Raw genomic sequence first — 12,011 nt, forward strand, 5'->3', positions numbered from 1 at the left:
CACAGCCTTACACCCTATTCATATCTTAAATGTACCCTTAAGAAAGGATTTGTGAAGGAAAAGACAATGGGCAGGCTCCTCCCATCTCTTCCTCTCTTTTAAATTGGAACCAGTGAAGGCAGTGAATTCCCTGTGTGCCTTTCTGGAGGTGGTTGGAGGATGGATGGCAGCTAAGGGATTGAGGTTGAATCCAGACAAGGGAGGCAGGTGTGGGGGAGGCAGGTGTGGGGGAGGCAGGTGTGGGGGAGGCAGGTGTGGGGGAGGCAGGTGTGGGGGAGGCAGGTGTGGGGGACTCCCGGTTCCTGATGGCGTAACAGTGCCTAAAGGACTAGGTCATCCCCTTTCAGTATAGGGGTCAGTGCCCCTATTCCTCCAGCAGGAGCGATTGTGGGGCTTCCTTGCCCGCTTCCATTCAGCTCCGCCATTCCCAAAGGGCAATTCTTCTTCAGCCATTGTGGGAGCAGACAGGCTGGAAGCTGAAGCGGCTTCCCTTGGAGTAGGCTTTGTTTCCCTTTCTGCTGACCTCAGTCTCTTGGATTGTGGCCAGCTTTCCTCTTCCATTTCCCTGAATGCTGAGCAGTGTTGGATGTGTAGGGAAGCAAAATTCACTCCATAAATCTTCCACAGGGTTTCCTCCACAGCACAGAAGGATGGGAGGAGGGAGGAACACATAGTAATAAACGGAGACTCCTATGAATGGAGAGAAGCAGAAAGTGGAGTCCCCTCAAGATCAGTATTGGGACCCGTGGCTTTTCAACTTGTTCATAAAGGATCTAGAGTTAGGAGCAGGGAGGGGGCAAAGTTTGCTGGTGGCAGTAAATTGTCCAGGGTTGTTCAAAGAAAGAGAGATTGCAAGGAGCTCCAAAAAGAGCTCTCCAAACGGGGTGATTGGGGTGAAAATACAGTTCATTGTCAACAAGATTAAAGTGATGCATGTTGGGGGGCAGGGAAACACCCTCTTAATATCATGTGCAGAATCATGGGGTCTGAACTGGGTTTCTCTGTGTGCTCTAGGAGACCAGGGGAGAGGAAAGCTGGTCGCAGCAGGAAGGGGAGTCTCCCTGGATGCTTCACCAGCCGGCCCTCTCTGGGTCTCCTGGCCCCCTCCTCTCCTTCCTCTGAGCCTGAACTGCTCTCTGCCCCAGCCTCTTCCTGCTCACCAAACCCTGTTTCCTCCTCAGCTTGCAACACCTCCCCTCCCATTCTGCTCCCTTTTCTCCCTCTTTCTGCTCATTGCCATCCCACCACCAGCCCCAGGCTTTGTGCCTTCTTCTCTTGGGGGTTCCCCATCTGGTGCCTCACCCCCCCCCCCCATCCAGCCAGTCCATGACAGCAATGTAGCAGGAACCCCCCCACCCAATCATTCTGTTTGTATAAACTACACACACTCACACACTACATACGCCACACTTCTGTTATAAATTCATAGAAAAATCAACCATACATTGGATTTGCACTGTTCCATTTTTATTTTATTCCATATGACAAGGACTATCAGAAGGGGGTGGCTTGGTTCTGCTCAGCCATAATCCCTTCACTGTCTCAGCACATCCACAGGAGCCCTGCCCATGCCAACCCTGATGATCCCAGACAGAAGACAATCAAGATCACAAAGAACTTGCATATGGGAGTGGATTCAGCCTGGACTGAAACAAAGGACAATGATCAGATCTTCCCTCTGGGGGCAGGAAACTGCAAACTCCCCTTTGTCTCCATGGGGAAGGGGGAAGGGAGGAACCAGCCAGGTGACAAGACACTCAAGTTACCACCAACTCCTCCCCCAACCCCTCCTTTCTGTAATGTATGCATGATGTTTCTGGGGGTGGGCTTGATCTAGAGGAGGGGAATTTCAAAAGTTTTTATAAGAGCTTGCACACTATTCTTCTGGGTCTTTCCTCTCTCCTGCAAGTGAGGGGAGCACCCTGTTGCAACAGTTCAATAAAGGCCAAGCCTACAGGCTGCTGTTTTGCTCCAAGTTATCCTGGTTGGTGTCTTTGTTTTGTCCAAGGGAGCCCTCGGATTTTTCCTGTAACAGCAAAAACAGCCATAGCTGTAAAATCAGTATGATAGTAATATACACTCTGGTCCTCTGGTAGGAAAACTCCCTTGCAGCAGGATTGAATAATAACTTGAAGAAGATAAAGACTTCAAGATCGTGACGGCCTTCAGACTGGGAAGATCGGTTAAAAAAGATAAGTCCAGAGACTGTTTGGTTTGTTTGAGAACAAGAGAGGAAAGAGACAAGATATTAGGCCAACACTTTAAAAAATCCCTGGAAGTCGAAGGTAAAAGGGCAGAAATTTATAGAGATATTCCTAAATATTTGTTGGACCTTAGAGCCACATATACAGACTTGGCCAAATTGTTAAGATACAACGCAATCCCATACAGGTGGGAATTTCCTCAAGGTCTGTCATTTACCTATAAAGGAAAGAAGGTAAGAATCAAAACGCCAGAAGACCACCAGAAGTTCCTACACGACAACGAGGAGGACCTCCAAAAGAGAGCCGCAGATTCTTGGCCTCCACCACCGGGATTACCACCAGGATCCACACCATCTGGAGGCGGCCCGGCACCACAGCTTCCGGAAAAGGAAGACAAATTAGATACCCAACTGTGATATCCAAGAAGTAGACCGGGATGTCTCTACAGCTTCTTAGCTGGAATATAAATGGCGGGAATTCTCCAGAAAAACGCAGAAAAGTATTTCATATTTTGAAAAAAGAACAATTGGACATTATTTGCCTGCAAGAAACACATGTGACAAGACTCCATAGAAAAGTGCTAATTAATAAAAGGTTAGGCCAAGAATTTATTTCATCGGATAAAGTTAAGAAAAGAGGAGTGGTGATCTATGCAAAGGAGAACTTGTCCCCAAAATTTGTATTTAAAGACGAACAGGGCAGAATTTTGGCAATTGAAATCCAGACACAAGGAGAAAAGTTTTTAATTCTAGGAATCTACGCCCCAAATGATGGAAAATCGGAATTTTTTAAGAAGCTGCATGAGATTATGCTGGACTATTTGGACTATAACAACATTATCATGTTGGGAGATATGAACGGTGTCGCCTCAGTGAATATGGATAAGTCACAAAGTGCTAATATAACGAAAGATGGCAGACTTCCAAAAACCTTTTTTGAAATGACTGACAATTTGGATTTGATCGACATATGGAGGATCAAGAACCCTCTAGGGAAAGAAGGAACTTTCTTTTCTGAGGCCCATATGACATGGACGCGAATCGACCAAATATGGATAACTAGAGGGCTGGCACCTAAGACCAGAAAAGTGGAAATCTGCCCAAAAACCTGCTCCGACCACAACGCCTTGAGAATGGAATTGAGACTAAATACAACCGGATCGTTCAGATGGAGAATGAATGACGCCTTGTTAAGAGATCAGGAGATTGTTAAGAAGGCCCAAAAAGTTTTAAAGGACTATTTTGAAATAAACTTAAAGACAAATGTGGAAAAAAGAATAATCTGGGACGCAAGCAAAGCAGTGATAAGAGGGTTTCTAATACAACAGAACACGATTAAAAAAAGACTCTGGAATGAAAAGAAGGAGAAGATCTTGGAGAAAATAAGAGAAGGAGAGAGAAAACTGAGATCCAGGCCCAAATCGAAGGAAGTATTGAGAGAAGTGAAGTTTTTCCAGGCACAATATTCGAAACTGATAAATCAAGAGGTGGAATGGAAAATTAAACAAATGAAACAAAGATCCTTTGAATCTGCAAACAAATGTGGAAAATTGTTAGCCTGGCAGTTGAAAAAGAGACAAAAACTTAACACAGTTACAAATCTAGAGATTGAAGGGAGAATGGTTCAGAAACCCGAAGAAATCAGAAGGTCCTTCCAGAAATATTTTAAAGAACTCTATTCTCAAAGGCCACAAAAAAGCTCAGAGGTGGACCAATTTGTCATAACTAATGGATTACAAAAAATACCCCAGGAAATGAAAGCAACCCTGAACTGTAATATTACAACCCAAGAAATTGAATGCGCCATTCAGAACCTCCAACTGGGCAAATCTCCGGGACCTGATGGGCTTACTTCCAAATATTATAAGGTACTGAAGGACTCATTGACACAACCATTGTTGGAAGTTTGCAATCAGATTATGGAGGGGAGGAAGGCACCGGAAACGTGGAAAGAAGCCTTCATCACGTTGATCCCAAAACTAGAATCTGAAAAAACTCAACTTAAAAACTACCGTCCTATCTCACTCCTAAATGTGGATTATAAAATTTTTGCAGACATTTTGGCAAGTAGGTTTAAGAAAGTCTTAAATGAAGTTATTCATAAGGACCAAGCAGGCTTTCTCCCTGGTAGGCATTTATTTGACAACACAAGAAACATCATTGACATTTTGGAGTTTTTACAGATTAATTCAAACACAAGAGCGGTGTTGATTTTTATTGATGCGGAGAAGGCCTTTGACAACATTTCTTGGCTGTTTATGAAGAAAAATTTGGAAAGGATGGGAGTAGGGCGGGGGTTTGAAAATGGAATAGAAGCAATTTATTCAGAACAAAAGGCCAAATTGATAGTAAACAACGTGGTGACAGAGGAGTTTAAAATTGAAAAAGGGACACGACAGGGGTGCCCTCTATCTCCTCTGCTGTTTATTTCAGTTCTGGAGGTGCTACTGAACATGATCAGAAACGACCAGTTGACACAGGGAATTGTGGTCGGAGAGAAACAATATAAACTGAAAGCTTTCGCAGACGACTTGGTATTAACATTACAGGAGCCAGCCTCTAGTACTAAAAGAGCGTTAGAATTAATTTCTGATTTTGGTCGGGTGGCGGGATTCAAGCTGAATAAACAAAAAACTAAAGTTTTAGCAAAAAACTTGACAACTACTGAAATAGAGGAGTTCAGAAAAGAAACAGAACTAAATGTGGTCAAAAAAGTAAAGTACCTAGGGGTCCATTTGACCTCCAAAAATTTGAATTTATTTAAGGACAACTATGAGAAATGTTGGGCAGAGATAAAAAGAGATCTGGAAACATGGTCAAGATTAAAACTTTCCTTGTTGGGCAGAATAGCTGCCATAAAGATGAATGTATTGCCGAAAATGCTATTTTTGTTTCAGTCCCTCCAGGTCGTGGATAAGGTGGAATGTTTTGGAAAATGGCAGAGGGATTTGTCCAAATTTGTCTGGCAGGGCAAAAAGCCCCGAATAAAGTTTAAAATACTAACAGATGCGAAAGAAAGAGGGGGGTTTGCCCTGCCGGACTTGAGGTTATATTACGAAGCTGCAGCCCTCTGCTGGTTGAAGGATTGGATCTTATTGGAGAACACCGATGTCCTTGACCTGGAGGGATTTGATAATGCTTTTGGGTGGCATGCATATTTGTGGTATGACAAGGTTAAAGTTCATAAATTGTTCAAAAACCATATTGTCAGAAGGGCAATTTTCATGGTCTGGTCAAAATATAAAGACTTATTGGAGAGTAAAACTCCGAGGTGGCTCTCACCGATGGAGGCCAAAGCACGTAAAAGACTCAATATGGAGGCCCACTGGCCTAAATATTGGGAAATAATTGAAAAAATTGGAGATAAATGGAGGTTACAGAGTACGGAAAAGTTAAAAAACAAGGTGCGAGATTGGTTGCATTATGCTCAAATTCAGGAAGTTTTTAAAGCAGACAAAAAAGTGGGTTTTCAGGAGGAAAAATCGAAACTAGAAACAGAGTTGCTTGAGCCAAAATCCAAGCTAATTTCGAGAATGTATAACTTGCTGCTTAAATGGAACACACAGGATGAGATTGTCAAATCCTCTATGATAAAGTGGGCACAGGATTTGGGGCATAACATTATGTTTGAAGACTGGGAAAGGTTATGGAACACCGGAATGAAATTCACGGCATGTACTGCCTTGAAGGAAAACATTATGAAAATGATATACCGGTGGTACATGACCCCAGTCAAGCTTGCAAAGATATATCACCTGTCTGACAATAAATGCTGGAAATGTAAGGAAGAGGAAGGGACATTTTTACACCTCTGGTGGACCTGCCCGAAAGTGAAGGCCTTCTGGGAAATGATACATAATGAACTAAAAAAGGTGCTGAGATTCACCTTACCTAAGAAACCGGAGGCCTTCCTTCTGGGCATGGTAGACCAGAGGATGGTCAAGAAAGATAGAATTTTCTTTATGTACGCTACTACAGCAGCGAGGATTCTGTTGGCAAAGCACTGGAAGACACAAAATTTACCCACATTGGAAGAATGGCAGACGCAGCTGATGGACTATATGGAGTTGGCTGAAATGACTGGCAGAATTCGAGACTCGGGAGAAGAAGAAACGGAGGAAGTTTGGAAAAATTTTAAGGACTATTTGAAAAAGCATTATAAGTTGTATGAATGTTAAAAAAATGCTCCTTTCTAGGAAGGTATAGCTTCAGTATCGGCAAATTTCTGAATTGATAAATAAGACACTATAAGACAGAAGTGAGGTAACGAAATATTTTTATTGTGTGGAAATTAAAAATTAATGCAATTGTATCGAAATGTTTACATCAGATAACACGATAAAATGGAAGATATATTGTTATGTACAAAACAAGTCAACAAATTGCTGAGGTTTTGGTTACACAGGGAATGCAGTGCTCGGGAGATGGGGGAAGTCCATTGGATTCATGGAAGTATGTATTTGAAAGTGGAAATTTGTTTATTAAAAACCTAATAAAATATTTATAAAAAAAAAGGATTGAATAATAACTTCTGGGAATATGGAAAAGTACTACTACAACAACAACAACAGCAGCACCTTAGGGACCAACTAAGTTTGTTCTAGTTATAAGCTTTCGTGTGCATGCACACTTCTTCATATAGTGAAGGGTAGTAGGAGATGGTAGTAGGAGTACCCTTCTCAGAAAAACCCCACCCCACCCTCCCACGATATAGAAGGGTCTGGTGACATCTGTGTCAGTGTATCTGAAGAAGTGTGCATGCACACAAAAGCTTATACCTAGAACAATCATAGTTGGTCTCTAAGGTGCTACTGGACTATTTTTTATTTTTTTATTTCAACTGTGTCGGACCAACACGGCTACCTACCTGAATCTAGATGTCATGGGGTATTAGGGGAGGAGTAGTTCCTTTGGTGCGGGACATGTCATGCACCTTATGGGGTAATCTATCTACCATTGGCCTTGCAGTCAACTCTCACCTGTGGCTTCCAGAAGCTGTCAGCATGCAACAGGGGTTCAAGCAACGGCTTCAACCGGCCGGCTAAGCCAGGTGAGGAAAGCTGATGGGTCTCAAATCCTTGGGGGGCTGGGGAATTCTGCTGCACCTGAAGTCAAGCCCTGGTGGGTGGAGAGGAGGAGAACAACCGTGAATCCATCAGTCCAGAAGGCAGATTCTGCCCGTGCTGAAGAGGAAAGTGAAGGGCAGGTGGGGCACGTCCACCTGGAGGATTGTTATCTAGTCCCCAGGTTACTCTGACATTGAATTGTATATAAATTGCAGTATTGAAATGCGCCTGCTCCCACTTCATATTCTGATATTACTCTACTCTGCTTGTCTGTTTCTTACTTGAGTGCTGTTTTGGTATGCTAAGTCAGGGTTTTACTGTAAATTAAGTTTTTGCTATTTTTGGGATCCTGTTATGCTTATCTGTCTTCAGTAGTAAATTTCTCAGCTGAATATTTTTGCTGCTTCTGTGTTTTCTCCTACTCTGCTAACTATACATCAATCATTATGGAGGAGCAAGATCTGCAACCTAAAGCCCTCAACAGCCTCGGCCCTGTGGACCTGAAGGAGCATCTTCACCCCCATCGCTCAGTCCAGACAGGGAGGTCCGCCTCCGAGGGTCTTCTGCTGGTTCCCTTGCTGTTAGAAGTGAAGTTCCAGGGAACCAGGCAGAGGGCTTCCTGCCCCATGGAATGCCCTCCCTTCAGAGGGCAAGGAAACAGGCAACCATCTGACATTTAGAAGACAGCTGTATCAGGAGGTTTTTAATGTTTGATGTTTTACTGTCTTGTATATGTAGGGACGCTGGTGTTGTTGTGGGTTAAACCATAGAGCCCAGAATTTCCTGATCAGAAGGTTGGCGGTTCGAACCCCCGCGACGGGGTGAGCTCCTGTTCCTCAGTCCCAGCTCCTACCAACCTAGCAGCAGTTCGAAAGCACGTCAAAGTGCAAGTAGATAAATAGGTACTGCTCTGGCGGGAATGGAAACAGCATTTCCGTGCGCTGCTCTGGTTCGCCAGAAGCGGCTTAGTCATGCTGGCCACATCACCCGGAAGCTGTATGCCGGCTCCCTCAGCCAATAAAGCGAGATGAGCCCCGCAACCCCAAAGTTGGCTACGACTGGACCTAATGGTCAGGGGTCCCTTTACCTTTACCTATATGTACTGTAAGCTGCCCAGAGCGGCTGGGGGAAAATACTAATACTATAACTTCTACAGTGGTACCTCATGTTACAGACGCTTCAGGTTACAGACTCTGCTAACCCAGAAATAGGACCTTTTGTTAAGAACTTTGCTTCAGGATGAGAACAGAAATCGCACGGCGGCAGCAGGAGGCCCCATTAGCTAAAGTGGTACCACAGGTTAAGAACAGTTTCAGGTTAAGAACGGACCTCCAGAACGAATTCAGTTCTTAACCTGACGTACCACTGTACTATTATTATTATGAGATTTTTTGTAGTTATTTTGGAATTCATACTGCAATATCAGCTCACGAAATGTTATGGGTAGAGAAAATCACAGGGTTGCCGTAAATTATAATCCACCCACAAACTCTCATTCACATACAGTCTGTAAATTTGGGAAGGTCACACACCTCACCTGTGCTAATACTGGCAGTCTTTGGCCTGTACAGGCACACCCTGTGTGTAGAGCCTCCAGCCACAGGCACTGTCTATCATGAAAATGGGTCCTTTGACTGGGAAGATTCATGCAGTCACTGTCATCGGATGCTGATGGGTTGTATCTCAGCTTGTCAGTCACTCTGACATTGCCTACAAAGAATAAGAGGAACAGAAATGTTTTCGAGGTGCAACTTCTCTATCAGCCCTAAGAGCCATTCCATGGACTCTGCACCCGTTTCTGATGACAGGTGTGCATTATCCTCAACCTCAGTGGAAAAGACAATAAAGATTGAAGCCTGAGAGAGAGGGAAAGGTTTCTGGCTGCTTCCTGGGTGGGATTGCGGAAACCAAGAGCCGCTTCTGAGAAGCCCTCCCCCCCTCCCCTCTTCCTCTCGGGATTTCCTCTCCTCTCCAGGGGACCAATGGTTGGACTGGGCAGAAGCGCTGCGTCTGGACAGGGCAGGGGGTTATGGGGTGGAAGGAGGATGGAGATTGCAGGAAGGAAGGGGTGGGGGGACAGGACCCCCACTTTCCAGGGATCCCTCTCTGGTCGCCTTGAAGGGGGCGCTTCCTTGCCCCGGGGGTGCCCCCTCCTACCTCCGCCCTTGGCACCCCCTGCACCCAGAGTGCTGGGATCCTGGCCCCACGGAAGGTGCCTGGGGGAGCTGGCGGGGGTCTCTGGGTCCTTACCCCCCTCTCTGCCCCCCGCTGCCCCTTTACCTCTTTGTCCTGTTACCGGAAAATCCGAGGGCTCCCTTGGACAAAATCAAGACACCAACCAGAGCAACTTTGAAGCAAATCAGCAGCCTGTAGGCTTGGTCTCTATTGAAGAAAAGACTGTCGCGACAGGACTCCCACCGCCCACAAGGTGAAGCAAGATGGAAGCCCAGAACAAAAGAAGACCCCAACTTTTATTAGCTCCTAATCCCCTAAACTACACCCCTAGAAATACGTCATATTTACATCATGACTACATTAAAAATAGGAGGAGTCGAGGAGGGGCTGCACAGGTAATCTGAGTATCCTGACACCTGGCCGGAGCCCCTTCTCTTCCCCCACATGAGTCATTTTCAGGAAACAAAGGGAAAAGGCGCAGTTTCCTGCCCCCTGAGGGGAATCTGGTCACGGTCCTTTTGTCAGAGTCTGTGTGGAATACACTAATGTATGCAGTTTGTTGTGCCCTTGATAGTCTTTTGTCTGAGCCCATCAAGATGACTATCAAGGTTGTCATGCCAACTGGGAAGGGCCACAGAGTACGTGACTGCTCGGTCAAGGGATTATCAGGCCACCCCCCCTTTGATATTCCTTGTAATATGAAGCAAAATAAAAGTGGTCCGGTGAAAATCCGATGTACGGCTGATTTATGGTGAATTTATGAAGAATACTGTCCTTGAAGTTCAAAGCACTTTCGCCTTCCCGGATGCGGCTTGCAACATTTTTGATTAAATCAGTCACGGTCAATTGAATTCTGAAACTTTGTATTGAGAGCTGTCAAAGGCAAGGGAAAAGAGCGCCTGCAGCCTGCAGTACCTGCGTGGCCGCCGCAAGGGGCGCTGTTCGGTAACGCTGATTGGCTGAAGTGGAAGCCGATTGACCCAGAGTTCAGGCGGCTGGTCTACCCATAATAAAGATAGGGCGAGGTGCAGCGTTACGGGAAAATAGATGAAAATAAAGGGGTTCTGTGAGGAGCTGTCAAGCTAGCGCTTCCTTATTTATGGAAGGCTTTTTGGGGGATGCCCCTCTAGAAGGGGCATCTCCAGGCTCGGGGAGGTGTGCGTGTGGTGCTTGTGCATTACGATGTAATGAAGGGGGGGTCTCCTGCTACAGTTCTCGCTCCCGATTCTCATTTATTTCCTGCAACATCCACGGGGGGGGGGGGGATCCTCCTCTTCCCATCCTCCTCCCCTTTCCGAAAGCACACCCCCCCCCTAGAGCTACGGCGCAGAGCAGCAATTCGGAGAAGCTCCACTTGCGGGAGAAGCAGTCAGTTTGGGAGGGGGGCTCACACCCGCCAGTCCCGGAGCAGAAGCCGGATTGGAGGAGGAGAAAGGAGGGGTGGGACGTTTGGGGGCGGGATCTGGGGTTGTGGGGGCGGGGTGAGAGGAGGATGTGCCGGAAGGGGAGGGAAAGGATTGAGGGGGGGAGAGAGGAAGGTTTCCCCTCTCCCCTCTTCCTTCTGGGATCAGGAGAGCGGGGGAGGGGCTGATCCCGGAGATCCAGCTGCAAAGTGGGTCCCGTCCCTCCTACAAGGTTTGCATTGCAAAATGCTGCCCTCCCCCACCCCACGAGCTTAGATCCCTCCGTGTTTTAGGTATTGGTGCTGCAGCCCCTACGCCCCCCCCGAAGTTCCTTCAAGAGCCCCACATTGCATGGGGCAGGCTCACCTGCAGCGAAACAAAACGCAGCTGCCCTTGCCGAGTGGAGCCAGGCTGGGGGGGCACCGTGGGGACCCCAGAAATGTGTCCCTAGAAGAAATGTGTCTGATCCTGCAGGGCTCACCTGACGTTCTGATGCAAGTGAACCCCCCTTTGTCCTTCAGGGAGAACAGGGTTTCCCAAACTTGGGTCTCCAGCTGCTTTTGGACTACAGCTCCCATCATCCCTAGCTAGCAAGACCAGTGGTCAGGGATGATGGGAATTGTAGTCAGGCCCTCCAGGTTGCTCTGGCAAGTGAGCCCAGCTGCATGTGACAAGAGTGGGGGAATTCCGTCCTGGTGTTACGGAAATTACAAGGGTGTGTGTGTTTACCATCTGACATTATCCCCTGGGTCCAAAACCCCTCTCCCCTCAGTCGCACAAGAACAACACACACATCGTATGAATACAGGAAAACACGGCATCTGTATTTTATGAATGGGATTTATGAATAACTGAAACTCACCAATCAAGAGCGCTTTGTTTTGACAGCTAGCCAATGGGGGAATCCGTAAACGGCTGAAACTCTCTGCAAACCAGCCATTCAGCTCAGCCTTTGCATGATTGTCTCAGCGCCCTCCTGCTGCTCAGACTATGGGCAAAGTAGATTAAATGTAGCCATTTTGGTTTTGCTTGCCTAAAGTTGCTACACTGTTACAAAGATTGTGTCTGAATGTATCCTTTCAGCTTGACAGCTCAGGGAAAGATACCTAATTTTGCAAATTCATATAATAGCCATTCTTTAACCAATTCTTCCCATTCCGACGC

At 46.2% G+C, this 12,011-nt stretch overlaps 2 protein-coding genes across 5 annotated transcripts in view; both read right to left on the bottom strand.

The window, feature by feature from the left end:
• Positions 1-12,011, bottom strand: part of LOC309362423 (uncharacterized protein) — a 55,747-nt gene that overhangs the window by 20,679 nt on the left and 23,057 nt on the right. Inside the window, exons 2-3 of one of the 4 annotated variants that reach the window (XM_081931771.1) lie at positions 8,807-8,979; positions 7,183-7,321 (exon numbers count right to left, since the gene is read on the bottom strand). The gene's annotated coding sequence lies outside the window, so the exon portion shown is untranslated. Of the gene's footprint in view, positions 1-7,182; positions 7,322-8,801; positions 8,980-12,011 lie in introns of all 4 variants that reach the window. The other 3 variants (XM_081931772.1, XM_081931768.1, XM_081931773.1) reach the window with 3 other exon arrangements.
• The window catches only part of LOC309362420 (uncharacterized protein), a gene marked incomplete at its 3' end in the record, with an annotated part of 36,388 nt that overhangs the window by 8,084 nt on the left and 16,293 nt on the right, over positions 1-12,011 (bottom strand). The window lies entirely within an intron of this gene.

Source organism: Podarcis melisellensis (assembly GCF_964234715.1).
Source record: "Podarcis melisellensis genome assembly, contig: HAP1_SCAFFOLD_198, whole genome shotgun sequence".
In the NCBI taxonomy this organism is placed as follows: domain Eukaryota; kingdom Metazoa; phylum Chordata; class Lepidosauria; order Squamata; family Lacertidae; genus Podarcis; species Podarcis melisellensis.